Source organism: Pongo abelii, chromosome 16, assembly GCF_028885655.2.
Source record: "Pongo abelii isolate AG06213 chromosome 16, NHGRI_mPonAbe1-v2.0_pri, whole genome shotgun sequence".
Classification (NCBI taxonomy): Eukaryota; Metazoa; Chordata; class Mammalia; order Primates; family Hominidae; genus Pongo; species Pongo abelii.
Window position 1 is genome coordinate 96412470 of NC_072001.2, and position 17591 is coordinate 96430060.

A 17591-nucleotide genomic window follows, 5' to 3' on the forward strand; every position below is an offset into this window, starting at 1 on the left:
GACTACAAATTATGTGCAGTATATACTGCTCGGGTGATGGGTGCACCAAAATCTCACAAATCACCACTAAAGAACTTACTCATGTCACCAAACACCACATGTTCCCCAAAAACTTACGGAAAAATAAAACAAAATAATAAAAAATAAAAAAATACAATTCATTGTTGTAAATGATAGTTACCCTACTCCGCTACTGAGCACTGTCTAACTGTATGTTTGTACGCATTAACCAGCCTCTCTTCATCCTCACCCCAGTGCACCCTTCCCAGCCTCTGGTAACTACCATTCTACTCTCTATCTCCATGCAATCCACCTATTTTAGTTCTCACATATCAGTGAGAATATCTGATATTTGTCTTTTGTGCCTGGCTTCTTTCATGTAACATAATGACCCCCAGTTCCAACCATATTGTCGCAAATGACATAATTTCCTTCTTTTTTAGGGCCAAATAGTATTTCGTTGTGTATATACATGAATTTCTGAGGACGCTTTTTTTCTGGCAAGGAAAGAATGTGGCAATATCCAAGGGAGTTTGATCTGGTGACTTTTCTTCAGCCTCTGATACATTTAAATGATAGAGAAAGAGAAATCTGTGACTTTTGTCACCTTGTCCTGGGTGACCTCCAACCTAATCCACTCCACCTTCCTCCTCACACCCCAGTACATCCTCCAGATGGAGATTTTCATTGTGGACAAATGGGTGTTCAAAATTCACATGTGCCACTTATATTGTTATGCATATAATGTCATATATATTGTTTGTTGGGGGGAAGTCATGTGAAGTAAACTAGCATTTATTGGTGCTTTTTGTGTGTTAAACACCATAGCAGATACTTCAGACACTTTAATGAAGAGAAAAAGCAGGTCAACCCCAAAACAACTGTTAGTGCTTCTGTTTTCCAAGGGAGATATGAAACAATTCCTATCAGTTGGACACTATATGAACACTTAGAGATTGCTGGAGCAAGGAGAGGATGTCTGACGTTCTGATAGTTCTGGGTTGCTAAAGGATAAGCCAGAGTAAGGGGCCTTTTGTTCATCAAAAACTTCAAGTCTATGGCCATGGAAATGTAGGCATCAGGGTGGAAAGCTAGTTGGTCCTGTATTATACGGGTTGAAAATTGAACTTCTGGGCGAGGGGTGGCAGGGGTGGTCTTGAGGACCACGGGGATCCAGAAAACAGAGAAGCAGGAAGAAGTGAGAATCCCGAGAAGGAGTGAGTGCATTTGGAAGGGTGGGCTGGCATAGCAGAAGGCTGGAACCTGCAGGGAATGTGGCCCCTGGGAAATTGCTGGTGTTGGCTCAGCCATGAGCCTGCTGAAAAGACAGAAGCTGGATGCCCCGTTTTAAATTGTTTGGGTTTAAATTGTTTGGGCCACGACATTTCCTCCCCATGGCCCCAAACCCTCAGCAAAACCTGCTTCACACCAAATGCCCCCTGTGACTGTGTTTTAAGGAGAGCTGGCTGAGTTACACAGTCTGTGCTGGGACAGAGCAGTGAGACCAGCTGGTGAAGCTGGGAGATGAGTGAAATCAAAGTTTGGGAAGAGCTGCCGTTTGGAGCCAAAGTGACCACCAGGATGTACGGCTCTGGGGATGTCAGGATGGATGTGAGACTTTGCCAGGACGTAGGGTTGTACTTGAACCAATTTTATTTAAATTTCAGAGGGCAGGGTGACCTCAGTTGATGTCCACTTGGGTTTCAATTCTGCTGTTTCAATAAACACGATCTCCATTTTACAGATGAAAGAACGAAAGCATAGAGATGCTCACAAATTGGCCTGTCACGCAGCCCCTAAATGGTGGTTCTGGGCCAGGGTACTCCAATGTTCATGTCAGCAAGGTGGAGGAACTTAGAGAACCACAAATCCACACTATCGAAGAATTCCTCCCCTGTGCTTGAGGTTGGCACATTCCTCCGTAACAGCCAAATGATAAAGATTTTAGGATTTGCAGACCGTTCTGTCTTTGTCATAACTACTCAGTTCTGCTGCTGTAATGGGAAAGCCGCCATAGACAGTTTGAATGAGTGAGTGTGTCTGTGTTCCAATAAAACTTCATTTGTGGACACCGAAATGTGAATTGTGTATAATTTTCAAGTGTTAGAAAATATTATTCTTAAAAATTTTTTCATCCTGTAAAAAATGTAAAAATCACGCCTAGCTCAGAGGCTATGCAAAACCAGGCAGTGGGCTGGATTGGGTCCTGAGGCCATGATGTGCTACACACTGCTGTGCACTACACAATTCAGTTGTTTATCAGATGTTTTAAGTGAATAAGTGGGTCAGTGAGAGAGCTGTCAAGAGTGGAGATGATGCCAGGCACAGTGACTCACGCCTGTAATCCCAGTACTTTGGGAGGCCGAGGTGGGTGGATCACTTGCGGTCAGGAGTTTGAGTCCAGCCTGGCCAACATGGTGAAACCCTGTCTCTACTAAAAATACAAAAATTAGCCAGGCGTGGTGGCAGGTGCCTGTAGTCCCAGCTACTTGGGAGGCTGAGGCTAGAGAATTGCTTGAACCCGGGAGGCGGAGGTTGCAGTGAGCCAAGATTGAGCCATTGCACTCCAGTCTGGGTGACGAGGCAAGACTCTGTCTCCAAAAAAAAAAAAAAAAGGCCAGGCGCAGTGGCTCATGCCTGTAATGCCAGCACTTTGGGAGGCCAAGGCAGGCGGATCACGAGGTCAGGAGATCGAGACCATCCTGGCTAACACGGTGAAACCCCATCTCTACTAAAAATACAAAAAATTAGCCGGGGTTGTGGCTGGCGCCTGTAGTCCCAGCTACTGGGAGGTCGAGGCAGGAGAAAGGCATGAACCCGGGAGGTGGAGCTTGCAGTGAGTCGAGATCGCGCCACTGCACTCCAGCCTGGGCGACAGAGTGAGACTGTCTCAAAAAAAATCACATTTTTAGGGCTAGTTTATTTTTTCTCTTACTCTCTTTTCTTGCCCCTTGCTCTCTTCTCACTCGAATCCTATTAACGCTCTCTCTTTTGACTCTGCATCCTCAAACATACTGTATTTCAAGGCTGGTGGGATTATCGTATCCAAAAGCATCTCAGGGAAAAACAGCTGGAATATCTAGGATAAGAAGGCAAACTGGCAAGAGGTGAAGGGGAGTGTAATTGCCCTTCTTTTTGTTGACCTGCAAAGCTGTATGCTTTAACCATCTCATGATAGCAGGATTTTTCTGTGTGTACGTGGTTTTTTCTTTTCTTTTTTTTTTTTTCTTGAGAGTCACATGTAATACTCTTGTATTTTCCTTTTTTTTTTTTCAGGGAAATATAAGAGGAATTCATTTTCTTTGGGATTAACAAAATCTTCCTTCTTTTATGTTGGCAACATGAGGTTTTAGCAGATCTGTGATCTCGTACTGAATAAAAAATATGTGGTGCACGGAGGCTGGGGGCTTGAACTCAATTTGGATTATGGAGTACAGCAGTGGGCCTGCTGCAGCTAATAGGGGCAGGTCTTTGGAGGTGATGCGGAGGGATGGCCCCAGGGGACCCAGCCCTACATGCCCTGCCTATTGTTCCATCCTAATCTGAGGCCAGTTACCGGGAGGCTGAGCCTCACAGTCAGATGCTCAGAGGCGGCAGGCCTGCATCAAGCTGTCAGCCAGGTGGACGCGAGATGCTGCCGTGCAAAAGCCGGGACGGACACCGAGTGGGGAAGTGTAGGAGAGTCGGGATGTTGGTTGAGCCATTTAACCTCCCCGAGTCTCGGTTCCTCCATCTCTAAACTTGGGTTAATCCTATCCATGTCTCAAGGCCTCAGCAGTCTAGGGGTGCAGAAGGGATCCCCATGACACGTTTGGGAGTTTTCTTAGCTTCTTACTGGGTAATTGCATGATCTCGGCACTTTTCTCTCTCCTGGTTCTCACCAATCTCTCATTTTTCTTGTTATTTCTTCCCCTTTTCAGGTGGTGATTTAAATGTATACTGACACAGTCTACTGTATTTTCCCATTCCCACCCCGGTGTTGTCCGGCCCTGCAGCAGCACAGCTGACTCCGAGTCCCACTGCCACTCATGAAAACAGTTCTTTGGGCTCCAACATTGCACACCCAATGGGGACTCCAGCCTGGCTGTCGGGGACAGAGTGGGGGCCATGCTCCCCATTTCCTTGTGTTTCTTACCATTCCCCAAGTAGTGTGCCAATCTTTTCCCCTTTTCTATCAAACAAAAGCCTCAGCACCTATTTCCTGGTGCACAAATGCTTGAGATGCTGCTGGTCTTGTATCCCCTATCTTAGCCCCAGGCAGCCTGCCACGGATGTGCTATACATCTGCTACGTATCTGTGTACACAGGGCTCTTGAGAGGGTTTGTGTGAATGGCATGGAATCAAATTTGATCATGGGAGCAGCCCAAAATTGTTGCACGCTTTCGCTTTATGCCAGGTGCTACTGGGTGATGAGCCCTTTGTGTGCTTTTTCTCACAGAATCTGCTAAACAACCTATTTTCAGAAAGCGAGCCCTGGAGAAGAGAAATGAGCAAAAAACATACTTAGTGGCACCAGCAGCATTCAAACCCAGGCACTCTGTTTCCAGGACCTGCCTTCTGAAGCACCACTGTGTGCTTGTAAATGACTTTCCAAGACTGGCACATAGTCACTGTCTGGTACCTGTCAACCCTAGCTGTAAATTGATGCTGTCTCCCTAATCTCCTCCCGGTAAAGGCAGGACAGACACAGACAGGGACAGGAGAGAAGACTAACAAAAGCCCAAAAGGGCTGGTCCAGGCAGTGAATATTGCTGGTTCTGAGGAGAAGCGCTGCTGGTGGGCTGGGATTTCACGTGCAGACTTAAGGGTACAGGGAGTAGAGGTAAAGAAAAGAGAAGTCAAGGCAGGGGATATAGGAGCCATCAGCTCTTTGAAAGCCAATATTTCTCAGATGTTGGGAGCTTCCTGTGTCAGAATTATTTAGGGTAATAGTTTAAAATTATCTGAGATGCCAGTTGAAATGTATCCCTTTTACAGGTAGTAATGCAACACACAGAATATAATTCCTACCTCATGGGGATGTTGTGGATACCAAAGGGCACCGACGTCAGCTTCTTCCCTAGTGTCCTGTTTAAGGTGCTTCTGTTTTCATTTCTAGTTATACTTTATTTTTATTTTATTTTATTTTTTGAGACAGAGTCTCGCTCTCTTGCCAGGATGGAGTGCAATGGCATGATCTCAGCTCACTGCAACTTCTACCTCCGAGGTTCAAGTGATTCCCTGGCCTCAGCCTCCTGAATAGCTGGGATTACAGGCGCCCGCCACCACGCCCAGCTAATTTTTGTATTTTTAGTAGAGACGGGGTTTCACCACGTTGGCCAGGATGGTCTTGAACTCCTGACCTCAAGTGATCTGTCTGCGTCGGCCTCCCAAAGTGCTGGGATTACAGATGTGAGCCACTGCACCCAGCCTATACTTTATTTTTTAAACTCTTTAAGAAATCTTAGGCCCGCACGGTGGCTCACGCCTGTAATCTCAGCTCTTTGGGAGGCTGAGCTGGGCAAACTGCCTGAGTCCAGTAGTTTGAGACCAGCCTGGGCAGCATGGTGAGACTCCATCTCTACCAAAAATACAAAAATTGGCCAGGCGTGGTGGTGCCAGCCTGTAGTCCCAGGTACTCAAGAGGCTGAGGTGAGAGGATCACTTGGGCCTGGAGAGGTCGAGGCTACAGTGAGCCATGGTTGTGCCACTGCACTCCAGCCTGGACGACAAAGTGAGGCCCTGTCTCAAAACAAAACAAAAGAAATCTTAGAACATTGCTTTGTTCACCTGCTCTGGGACCTTAACGACAACCTACACAATATCAAATCCCTTGACTGGCAACCAGGAACCTCCAGACTTTGGCCCAAATGACCCTGCCAGGTCTATTTCTTATTTTCTTCTGTAAAGTCACTCCATTGGGCAAAGCTGAATTCTACCTGTTGCCCTCACAATAATCTTGAATGTTTCCTTTTTCATTTCTCTCTGTCTCTGTTCCCTTACCTATGGAACATTTTTTTTTTTTTTTTTTTTTTTTTGAGACGGAGTCTCACTCTACCATCCAGGAGATCTTGGCTCACTGCAACCTCTGCCTCCGAGGGTGAAGCGATTCTCCTGCATCAGCCTCCCGAGTAGATGGGATTACAGGCACCTGCCACTCCGCCTGGCTAATTTTTGTATTTTTAGTAGAAATGGGGTTTCACCATGTTGGCCAGGCTGGTCTCAAACTCCTGACTCCAAGTGATCTGCCCGCCTTGGCCTCCCAAAGTGCTGGGATTACAGGCGTGAGCCACCGCACCCAGCCTGGAACGGGGTTTTAATGATAACTAATGCGATAATCCATGAAAGTGCTTAGAACAGCATCTGAAACACAGCATATGGTAAAGGGGGTTCCTGATTCCCAATGTCGCTGCAACTTTTTTTTTTTTTTTTTTTTTTCTGGAGCTATGCCTGACTTGTGTCTTTATCAGTCAATAGACCCAAGAATACTTTCTCTAAATGGGTGCAGGTAGACAAAGGCTGTGCAGCTGTATTTTATTTTGTAATCCCAGGGAACAATTTGACAATTCCATTCATTTCATCAATATTTACTTTGTCTTCAATGCCCAGTGCACTGTGAATGACAGTTTTGGCTGGAGTTAAACGTGAACATTCAAATGTCTCCTTGACAAGCCTAAGAGGTCCTACTCACCCATCAAGGCTGCCCCAACTTACTTCTTCCTCCGTAGCACCATGGACATGTCCTCCTGGCTTGCACAGCTCACAGTTAGTTCTACCTGGCCAAGAATGTAATCGCTCCCTACTGTTGCGTGGTATTTTCTTTTTCTAAGCTATACTTCCAGCTTTCAAGAGGCCAAATATCTTCTGTATTCTAAACAGTCCTGCCATCCATCTTTCCTTTTGTCCAGGATGGCCTTTATCCTCGACGGCAACTATCTGGTAGGCTCCACTGGGGACGTAGGGAAGCCTTAGGTGAAATTATTTCTAAGGTTCTGCATGAACTTTCCATTATTATGGAATTAATTCTTTTGTTTCAGGGGTCTGGATAAGTTTCTGATGTTGTCTAGGATCTAGGCGTAGATTCAACAGATACCTCCAGGTACTCTTTTTTGTTATTTTAGGAGAAATGAATTCTGTGTGTAATGCAAACAAATAGAACAATCGTAAGTTAAAAATTTTGTTTATTTGGTTGCTGTATATCAGTCTCCTAATACCTCATGCTTATAATTTTAATTTGTATTTCTTTCGGAAACATTGTAACAATATTAAAATGGAAATAAAGGTCAAAAACATCCAATCCCACTACTCTAAACAAAGTGATAGCTTTCAATTTTCTGTGATTCATTTCAGTTCCTTTTAATACGCATATATATGATTTTTGCACAGTCCTAAGACAGCTGATAATAATTCTAATAAAAAGTAAAGCCATTATTTATGAGAAAAGTTTTACAGGTCTTTTTATATAAAACAGGCATTTATTCCAAATGTTTGTAAGATACTGGTGTCAGTTTGACCTACCAGACTCCAGTGAAGAGATGGAGAGCTTCAGGCCTGCAGGAGGCATGCAGCCAGCAAGCACCGCACCGCAGGACCATCCTTGCCCTGGTCATCCAAACACAAACAATCTTTGTGCGGTGGATGGGGTTTCAGGCTGCGTTGCCAAGCATTGGGAAATGAAGGCACACAGAGGCCGACGGAGCATCTTGGGGCCACCCTGAGCTCCAGGCAGATGTGAGCTGGTGAATGGTCACTCTGCCTGGTGGCCCCGTATGACTTTAGTGTTGGGCACTTATTAGGTGAATTAGAGCACTTATCAGTGACTGTTGGTTGGTTGGTTGGTTGGATGAATGGGCGGAATTGCTTCTACCAGGTGGCTGTATTCCCCCTGCCTGATAGGGACTAAAATAAGACATTCCAGCGTCTTTCATTTCAGGTCGAAAATGGACAGCTGAGTGTGTGTGATGAGTGTGTGTGAGAGTGTATAAGTACGTGTGTGTGTGTGAACAGATGTGGCTGCACATGTGTGTGTGATTATGCGGGAGTGTGTGTGTCTGAGTGTGGGTGTGAGCATGTATGCATGAGTGTATGAAAACACGTGTGAGTGTGTGCAGATGTGGAGGGAACGGAATGAGTGCTGGAGACATGGGCAAGGACACTATCGCTTTTGCAGTGCCTGCTACATTTTCTCACTTCACACTCCCAACAATGCCATGTGGTAGATGTTATAATCTGTATTTATAGATGAGAAAATTAGATTTGGAGAAATTAAGTACCCTGCCAAGTCATTCCGGTGAATGGCAGAGCTGAGTGTTGACTCTTGGTCAGCAAAGCTGATGACCTTCTTACCAACAATGCTGAACCGCAAGATTGCCAGGGCCCTGACATTGTTTCAAGGTAAAGAAGCCAGGAGACAACATCAGAGGCAGGAGCTGTGCTGTATTCATCCTGAAAAGTTCTGGAGGAGGAAGCCACCTACGGGTCTCTGAGTGGGTGGTGGGGGGCAGATGGAAGTGGAGGGGCAAGGGTAAAACCTTAAGGAACTGCCTATCGGTGAGCACTCCTGGGAGAATCAGAACACTGGGAGGAAAGAGGTCAAGGAGACAGCCTTCCTGCCACGTAGATAGAACATTCTGGTGGATGGAAATTTCCACGAATGCTTCAGCCTTTCTGCTTGGCTTTACACAGAAATGGCCAGAAGATCACCTTTACCGAAAGCATCTTGCGGTCATCCTCCTTCCCAAGCCGCTTTCCAGTAAGACTCACAATGGAAGGTCCCCAACCTGGAGCAAGGATACGGGCCAAGTAAGTGAAAAAAAGGCACTGTTTCTAAAGCATAAAGAAAACCTTTCACCCCTTTAGTTTTAAAATCCCGGTATCCATGACAACTGGACGGAGGGTAGAAAGTGGCTGTCCCCTCCCCTCTTCGTTGTTTAACTTTCAGTTGCAGCAGCAACTGAGTATACTGGGCCCAGCCAGATTCTCTGGGTGCTTTCTTCTTTCTTAGTTCCCCCTTTATTGTGGGCCCTCCTCAGTGCCAACTTTGCTTTGTCTCTCGCTGGAGAAGCCTGTGAGAACGAGGATGGGCAAAGTGTCAGGCTCTTGGTGCAGCTGAAAATCCTTTGAGATGGAAGAAATGGCTGGAACAAAGGGGCAGAGGAACAAAAAGCCCTGAACTGCTTCGCCCCTGCCTCGTAGGGTCTTTATCATCTTAAACCTTGGGATTTGTGAGTGTCTAACTTTTCCTTTCCCAGGGATGGCTTGGCAGGGATACAGACAGAGTGGGCCTAGGAAACTGGTTGGGCAACAGTCTCAGCAGAGACTGTTTCCCAGGGAGACAAAGCCTGGTTAACTTAGGTCATCCTCTTTTTCTTCATTCCTTTTTTGATTCTTCTTTTTTCCCTTTCTCCTTCCTTCCTTCCTTCCTCTCTCCCTCCCTCCCTCCTTTCCTTCCTTCTCTCCCTCCCTCTTCCCTTCTCTCCCTCTTCCCTCCCCTCCCCTTTTGCTTTCTCTTTTCCTTTTCCCTTACCTTTCTCTTTTCCTTTTCCCTTACCTTCTTTTTCCTCCTCCTGCTTCCTCTCTCTCACCTTCTTTTTCTTTCTCCTTCCATTTCTTCTGTCCCTCTCTCTTGTGTATGTTTATGGTTAATACTTTCCCATTTAAGAAAATTCTAAACAATTAGGTGGAGCTTCAAAACCTTTGTGTATTCAATGTATTTCAATAATTTGTCTTGAAGAAATAATCAGATATGTGCACAAAGTTATCTTTTTGGTAATGTATCACAGTATTGATACATTTATAAAATAATGGAAAAAGTCTACATGGAGAGAAATAAGATCAGTCAAATTCACTGTGTCTTATTTTATTCTGGCAAAGGGATCATTTTTCATTCACTCATTCTACAGCTGCGTGCTGGCTCCGTGCTGATGGCCGGAGAGCAACAGTGAGCAAAACAGACATGGCCTCTCCTTAATGAAACTTAGAGATACAGTCAGATAACTCAGAAATAAATGCAATTCACAAATCATGGTCAGTGCCATGATGAGGAATGATGGGATATGAAGAGCGGGCATATCAGTGGCATTTAACTTCATCTGGGGACGAGGGAAGATTTCTCTAAAAACCAATGACTTTTGAATTGTGACCTGCAGGATGTGCCGAAGAAACGTGGTGAATGGGTGGAGTGAGGCAGAGCAGGCCAGGCAGAGGGGCTGCCACACTCATTGCAAGGGCCCAGTTGTTGGGGGAGCATGGCTTGTTCAGGGGACAGAAGGAGGCTGGCCAGCTGGCCTACAGAGTGGGGTCTGGGAGCCGGTGAAGGTCTGGAGGGGAGGCAGGGTACCCTCTGGGCATGTCTTTATGGTAAGAGTAATGGGCAGCTTCAGTGTGGCCAGGGAAGGGGTAAGGGGTCAAGGGTGGTGAAGGTTATGGGACAAAGTCAGATTTGCAGAGAAATCACTGTGGCTGCAGTGGGGAGGAAAGTTTGCAAGGGGCATAATGGGTTTGGGGACCAGCCAGAATGCCACTGCAGTAGTTCAGGAGAGACAGGGGGCATTTGGATCCGGTGGTGGAGGTGGAGATGGTGAGAAGTGGATGGGAGACGAATTCAGGAGGTAAAACCAATGGAATATGGTGGTGATGGATTGGATATTGTTGGGGGGGCGGGTATAAGAGGGAGGGAAAGATCAAGGATGGTGTATTATTTTTCTAGGGAGCAAAATACCACAATCTGGGTGGCTTAGAAGAACGGAGATTATGTCTCTCAATCATGGAGGGTAGAGGGCCAACATCAAGGTGTTGACACAGATGCTTCCTTCTAAGGCAGCGTGGGAGACTCCGCTCCATCTCTGTCTCCTAGCTTCTGGTGACTTGCTGGCAGTCTTTGTGGTCCCTTGGCTTGTAGCAGCATCACCATGGTCTCTGCCTCTTGTTCACATGATGTATTCCCTGTATGTATGTGTCTGTGTCCAATTTTCACCCCCACCTTTTTTTTTTTTTTTTTTTTTTGAGATGGAGTCTTGCTCTGTCGCCCAGGCTGAAGTGCAGTGGCGCGATCTCGGCTCACTGCAAGCTCCGCCTCCCGGGTTCACGCCATTCTCCTGCCTCAGCCTCCCGAGTAGCTGGGACTACAGGCACCCACCGCCACATCCAGCTAATTTTTTTTTGTATTTTTAGTAGAGATGGGGTTTCACCGTGTTAGCCAGGATGGTCTTGGATCTCCTGACCTCGTGATCCGCCCGCCTCGGCCTTTCAAAGTGCTGGGATTACAGGCGTGAGCCACTGCACCTGGCCAAATTTCCCCCTTTTTATAAGGACACCAGTCATATTGGATTAGGGCCACCCTACTCCAGTATGACCACATCTTATCTAATTACACCTGCAGTGGTCCTATTTCCAAATAAGATTGCATTTTGAGGTATTGGAGGTTAGGATTTCAACATATTTTTTTGGGTAGATACAGTCAGCCCATAATAGACCACTTCTGGGCTTCTGACTCCAACTCCAGATGGATGTTTGAGCCATTCTATGGGAGTGGAAACTAGATGAAAAGCCTATTTCAGAGAAAAGACCTTGAGTTTATCTTAGATCTGTGGAGTTAGATGTACTTTTAACTCATTCGTTCATTCTCGAATGTCCATTAAGTGATACCATAAGGCAGGCACTGGATTAAGTGCTGGAGATATATATATATATATATATATATATATATATATATATGCATATATATATATATATATGCAAATTAGTCATGACTCCTGCCCCCAAGATACTCAGAATTTAATGGGGATAGACCTTGATATAGTTTGGATTTGTATCCTCACCCAAAGCTCATGTTGAATTGTAATTCCCAATGTTGTAGGAGGGGCCTGGTGGGAGGTGTTTGTATCATGGGGTGGACTTCCCCCTTGGTGCTTTTGTGACAGTGAGTTCTCATGAGATGTGGTTGTTTAAAAGTGTGTAGAATCTTTCCCTTCACTCTTTCTCCTGCTCCAGCCATGTAAGATGTGCCTCTTCCTCTTCACCTTTTTCAGTGATTCTAAGTTTCCCGCAGTCTCCCCAGCCATGCTTCCTGTACAGCCTGTGGAACCATGAGCCAATTAAACCTCTTTTCTTTATAAATTTCCCAGTCCTTATAGCAATGTGAGAACAGACTAATACAGACCTCAAACACATAAGCAAGTATAATGTTGCAGGTGGAACATGTGCTATGAGTGAGAGATAAATTGAGAGCCTACAATAATGGGATTTTATCTAGTAAAAGAGGTCAAAAAGGGGTTCCTTGAGGAAGAAGTACTTAAAAAGGGGTAACTAGCAAAAAAGAGAAAGAGCATTCTGGACAGGGAGAACAGTATATGCAAAGGTCCTGTGGTGAGTGAGAGCAGAAAAAGCATGAGGAATGGGAAGCTGGGTAGTGCAGCAGAGGTGCAGAGAGCGTAGAGGCCACTTAAGGTGAGATGAGCCTGGGGAGGTGAACATCAGCCGGGCTACGGAGGGTCATGGAAGCCAGGTGGAAGAACTTTATGTAGTTCCTAAGAGCAATAGAAAGCCCTGCAAGATTCTGAGCCAGGGTGTGCTTGATTTAAATATAAAAGGCATCTCTTTGCCTGTCATTTGGCAAATGGATAGGAGGAGGGCAGAGTGGACGAAGAGACTTAAGAAGCGTGGACGAAGAGACTTAAGAAGTCCAGAAACAAGGAGGGTAGTGGTGCCGGAGACACACATAACTAGACAAATTCAAGAGATATCTGGAAGGGAGATTTGAATGGCCTCAGTGACCAACTGGATATGGAGTGAGGGAGAGGGAGGCAGGGAAGACGACTTTTGGGTCTCTTGCAACTACTAGCACATGACAGAGAACACTGAATGAGCACCAGCCTTGGGAAATGTAGACTTTGGGGTGCATTGGAGCCATTCAAGAGAAGGGGCTGGAAGGCTGCTGGATATTCCCAACTAGAGCTTAGGGGAGAGCTTGGTCAGGTGGGGAAGGCTGGACCCAAAGCAGATTCTGGAGGAGCAGGCAGAGCTGGCAAAGAATTGCCTTCTCCGTCATAGCAAAGGGACACAGTATGTGTGCGCATTTGCAGGGAAGTTTGCAAGCTCAGTAACAGGAAAATGAGGGAGTTGCTGCTTTCTGATGGCTTCTAATTTTTCTGAGTAGGAAGAGGTGAAGTCGTCTGCTTTTAGTGAAAAAAGAGGAAGTTGGGTGGAAGGCTGCGGGAAATTGGCAGGGAAGGTTTAAAATGATGTTGGAGAATAATGAAACAGGGAAACGTTTGCAGTATGTGAAGTGAAAAATAGAAAGTTACAAAATAGAAGGTATGTATGACTTTAATTTTGGACAGAAAAAGTAAAATGGTAACATACACATAAGTACATATACATATATACATATCTATATGCTCATATACACACTTCATGATTAGTTGGACTGTAAGCAATTTAAAATACTTTGTTCTTTTCTTTATTTTCTAAATTTGCAAAAATAAACATGTATTGCTTCTGCAATAAAAACCTCTTATTTCTAAAAAAGTTTATAAAACCCTTTGCTTTCATTCTTTTTATTGAGGACTTGTATATTATTAATTTGAAAAATTATTGTTAAACCTTTTTTAGCTTAAAATAGCAAAATAACAACAACAACAACAACAAGCATTTGTTGACAAGAAATGTCTTTAGCTTAAAGTGCTCTAGTAGAGGCCATGCTAATTTTAAGGTGATATTCTCATTCCCTAAAGTTATAGCTCATCTGCCTACAGGTCCATGACAGTGAAATCTTTGCTGCCTGGTGCAGACCCAATCAGTGACTGAGAAAGCCTAGCCAGTGTGGTAGCCTGAGGGTAGTAGACCTGCACCTACTCAAAGAGCTAAATTCCAAGCACACTGGCAGCATCTTTGCTAACTCTGATGATTTCGATTAGCAGGATAATTTTTTAAAAATTGTACAGGCGTGAACACGTTATGTTATGTTATTATTTCCAACAATACTAAGTTATTAAATGTTGTAAATCACTGCTTTTAGTTTTGATAACTTTATGCCTTTTCAAATGGCTACATTTACAGACGAGAAGAACATCCTTTGCCAGGGTTTTGCATGGGGGCTGTATGAGGGCGTTGCTAGTTGCAGTTAACAAAGGACTCAATAAATTTTTTTTTGATTTTTTTTTTTTTTTTTTGAGACGGAGTCTTGCTCTGTTGCCTGGGCTGGAGTGCAGTGGCGTGATCTCTGCTCACTGCAGGCTCCGCCTCCCGGGTTCACACCATTCTTCTGCCTCAGCCTCCCGAGTAGCTGGGATTACAGGCGCCCGCCGCCACACCTGGCTAATTTTTTGTATTTTTTAGTAGAGATGGGGTTTCACCGTGTTAGCCAGGATGGTCTCGATCTTCTGACCTCGTGATCTGCCCGCCTCGGCCTCCTAAAGTGCTGGGATTACCGGCATGAGCCACCACACCCAGTCGACTCAACAAATTTTAATGGCTCAACACTTAAAGTAATACAGAGAGATTAAGGCACTTGCCCCTTGGTCACACAGCTAGGAAATTAAAGGACCAGCATGGCCGGCCCAGGCAATTTGACTTCAGAACACTTGTTCCTCACCTCTTTCCTATATTCCCATCTAACATGCTAAGACACCTCTGAAATGTTGTTTCTTCTCACTCTTTCTCATACTTGGGAGGTGATGTGTATATGTTCTTGCTCCAGTATGCAGCTAATTGGAGACATGGAAACGGTACATCACTAATACATCAAGTGTTCTATAGATCTATGAAATTAGCTTTTCCTAAGCAGTATCTGTGAAATCACAGGTTAGCTGAGCTACGCATAGCTAATATGCATTAAAATAAATGCATAAGTGCCATAACAAGTGTTTCCACTTGTACCGCCCAAAACCATCTCGCGTGTGACAAACTTGGGGAGGGGAACCATTAAATCTAGAGACTGTGCAGTGTATGTGCAGACCCTGTTCTGGAATCCTCCATGGGGCAGAGCAGACAGGCCCTTGTTTCATGCACAGCCTGCCTCTTCCAAGGATGGCACAATGACCTTCACATACTTTGCCCATAAAATGGCACAAGGTGACTGAGAGAGCCTTCCAGGATGCAAACTTTGGTTGGCAGGGCCTGACCAAGTGCTGGAGAGGTACCTGAACAGGACCTCTAACTCCGCCCTCTGCCGGCCCCACCCTCTGCTGGCCCCGCCCCTAACCCTGCCCCCTTTGCCTCCTGCCCCGATTGCCCAGCCATGGAGTTTGAGATGGAAAGAAGGGAGGATCCCACGCTTTCCGAGATGGCACTGGCGTCAGTGCTTCCACAAGAAATCCTGACAGAAGAGGCAAAGAGGCTGACTGCACAGTCCTTTCAACCAAAATGCAGTGTTTTGTCAATATCAGCCCTGGGAGGAAACGGCTTGGGCCGAGTTAAAGTTAAGAATCTGACTTAATCCCTAAATCTGGCAACATAAAGGGTGTAGACACCCAGGCCTAGCCCTGACTGGGCCTTTTCCCGGAATGGGCTGCGAGCTTTGGGTAGCAGACAGCTCTGGTCTGGTGCTGGCTCTGTCACTTTGTAGGCATGTGCCCTTGGCTACAAATTTTTTTAGTTCCAAATTTCCTAATATGCCAAATGGGGCTGAAACACCGTATGCACATGGTTCTCCTTCCAGAACTCCTGCCTTCAGACCCAATATTTATTTAAGAGTAATGAAGAGTGAGAATAAGTCAACTCATTCCACCAACCTGTGACTTTTATCCAACATTCTATTACCAAGTGTAAAATGTGCGTGTACGACAAGGTCCTCTGACTTTGGGAGGCTTACTAATTGACTGTGCTCCCCTTTTAAAACAGTCCATTTATGTAGCACTTTTTTCAGTCTCAAAGTTCTTTCCCTTAAACGATCTCAAAGTTCTTTCCCTTAAACCCTAACAAGTTTGTCATAGAAATAATTTTCCTGCTACTTACTTATAAATCTTCCAGCCATGAGATAACAAATATCCTCCCGCTCTCCCTCCCCCACCCCACTGGCATCTGCTCCACACAAACTCTTACCCAGACACCCAGACACCTGACTTACATCAAGCCCATCTTTTTTCTTCTGTGTCTCTAGCTGAACTGCCATGAGAACAGTGACGGTGTTGAGGGTGAAGGGTACTTGTCAGGGAGATCCTGAGAAAGTTAAAGGGCCAGGTAGGAGAATGAACTAGTGTTCCCCAAGTGTGAATTTCTGACCGGAGCAAACATATGCTGTCCATCAGCTTGATGGTATTTGCTCCACTTCCTGCCTCTGCCTCACTAGTGGTTGACATCTTCAGCAAACAGTGGGAAGTTCCTTTCCTACAGAATCACGTGGGCTGAGAAACCCTTTGACAATAAGGATGCGCCAAGCTACTCCAATTTCTTTCTGGAGATAATATATGGAGAAAATAAAATTACTTGCTGCATTTAATTTTGTATCTAACTGAACTAGAACATTTGTAATTAAAAACACTTTAAATGGATCCAATAAATTATTAAAAGTTATGGCTAGCGAAGCAATATTGTGATCAGTGGTAGCTAGAACAATTTAACCAGGAGAGGGGCTTCTTTGGGAGAGATGTGGGGCTGAAAAAAGTTTTATAAGATACAGAAGTGAGGCCGGGCACAGTGGCTCATGCCTGTAATCCCAGCACTTTGGGAGGCCGAGGTGGGCAGATCACAAGGTCGGGAGATCGAGACCATCCTGGCTAACACCGTGAAACCCTGTCTCTACTAAAAATACAAAAAATTAGCCAGGCGTGGTGGCGGGTGCCTGTAGTCCCAGTTACTCGGGAGGCTGAGGCGGGAGAATGGCATGAACCCAGGAGGCGGAGCTTGCAGTGAGCTGAGATCACACCACTGCACTCCAGCCTGGGCGACAGAGCAAGACTATCTCAAAAAAAAAAAGGATGCAGAAGTTCCCTTGGCACACTTGGCTAAGGAAACCTGGCACAGAGGATATGAAACTGGGGACTTGAGGCTCCCTGAATAAGAGATGGAGCTTGTAGAGGACACACTATGTGCCTGGCGTTGGCCTAAGCACTTTCCAGCAGATAACTCGCTTATCCTCAGGGCAACCTTATGAGGTAGGTACTATTATTACCCATTTTACAGATAAGGAAACTGAACCATCTGGAGGTGGACAAGCCAAGACGGATCCCAGGCAGCCTGGCTCTGCATACGAAACTGCTGTATTCTTTGCCCTCTGGTATCTCATACCCGGAAGGCAGGCAGGGAACAGAGGAGAAAGGTTGAGGCTGAATCGTTACATAAGTGCAAGGGCCCCAGGGTCCTGAATGGCACCTGAGAAGAGAGGGGCCCAAGCTACTAGGCCGTAGAATACACTGCCTGGTGTCTGCCACATAGTAGATTCTCCATAAGTGTTGAACTGAAATCAAGCATAATTACCTGAGCTATCAGCCCTGTCTCTCTAGTTCATCGACATTTCTCTTAATTCTTTGATTTTGTCAAACTTGGTAAACCATGGAAAATGTGTATTTCTTAAAAAAAAAAAAAAAATTGTCCAGTTCATGGAACACTGCAACAAGACATGTGAGAAGAAATCTTACTAGTGTTTAACTCAAAATCCCGAGAGGCTTGCGCA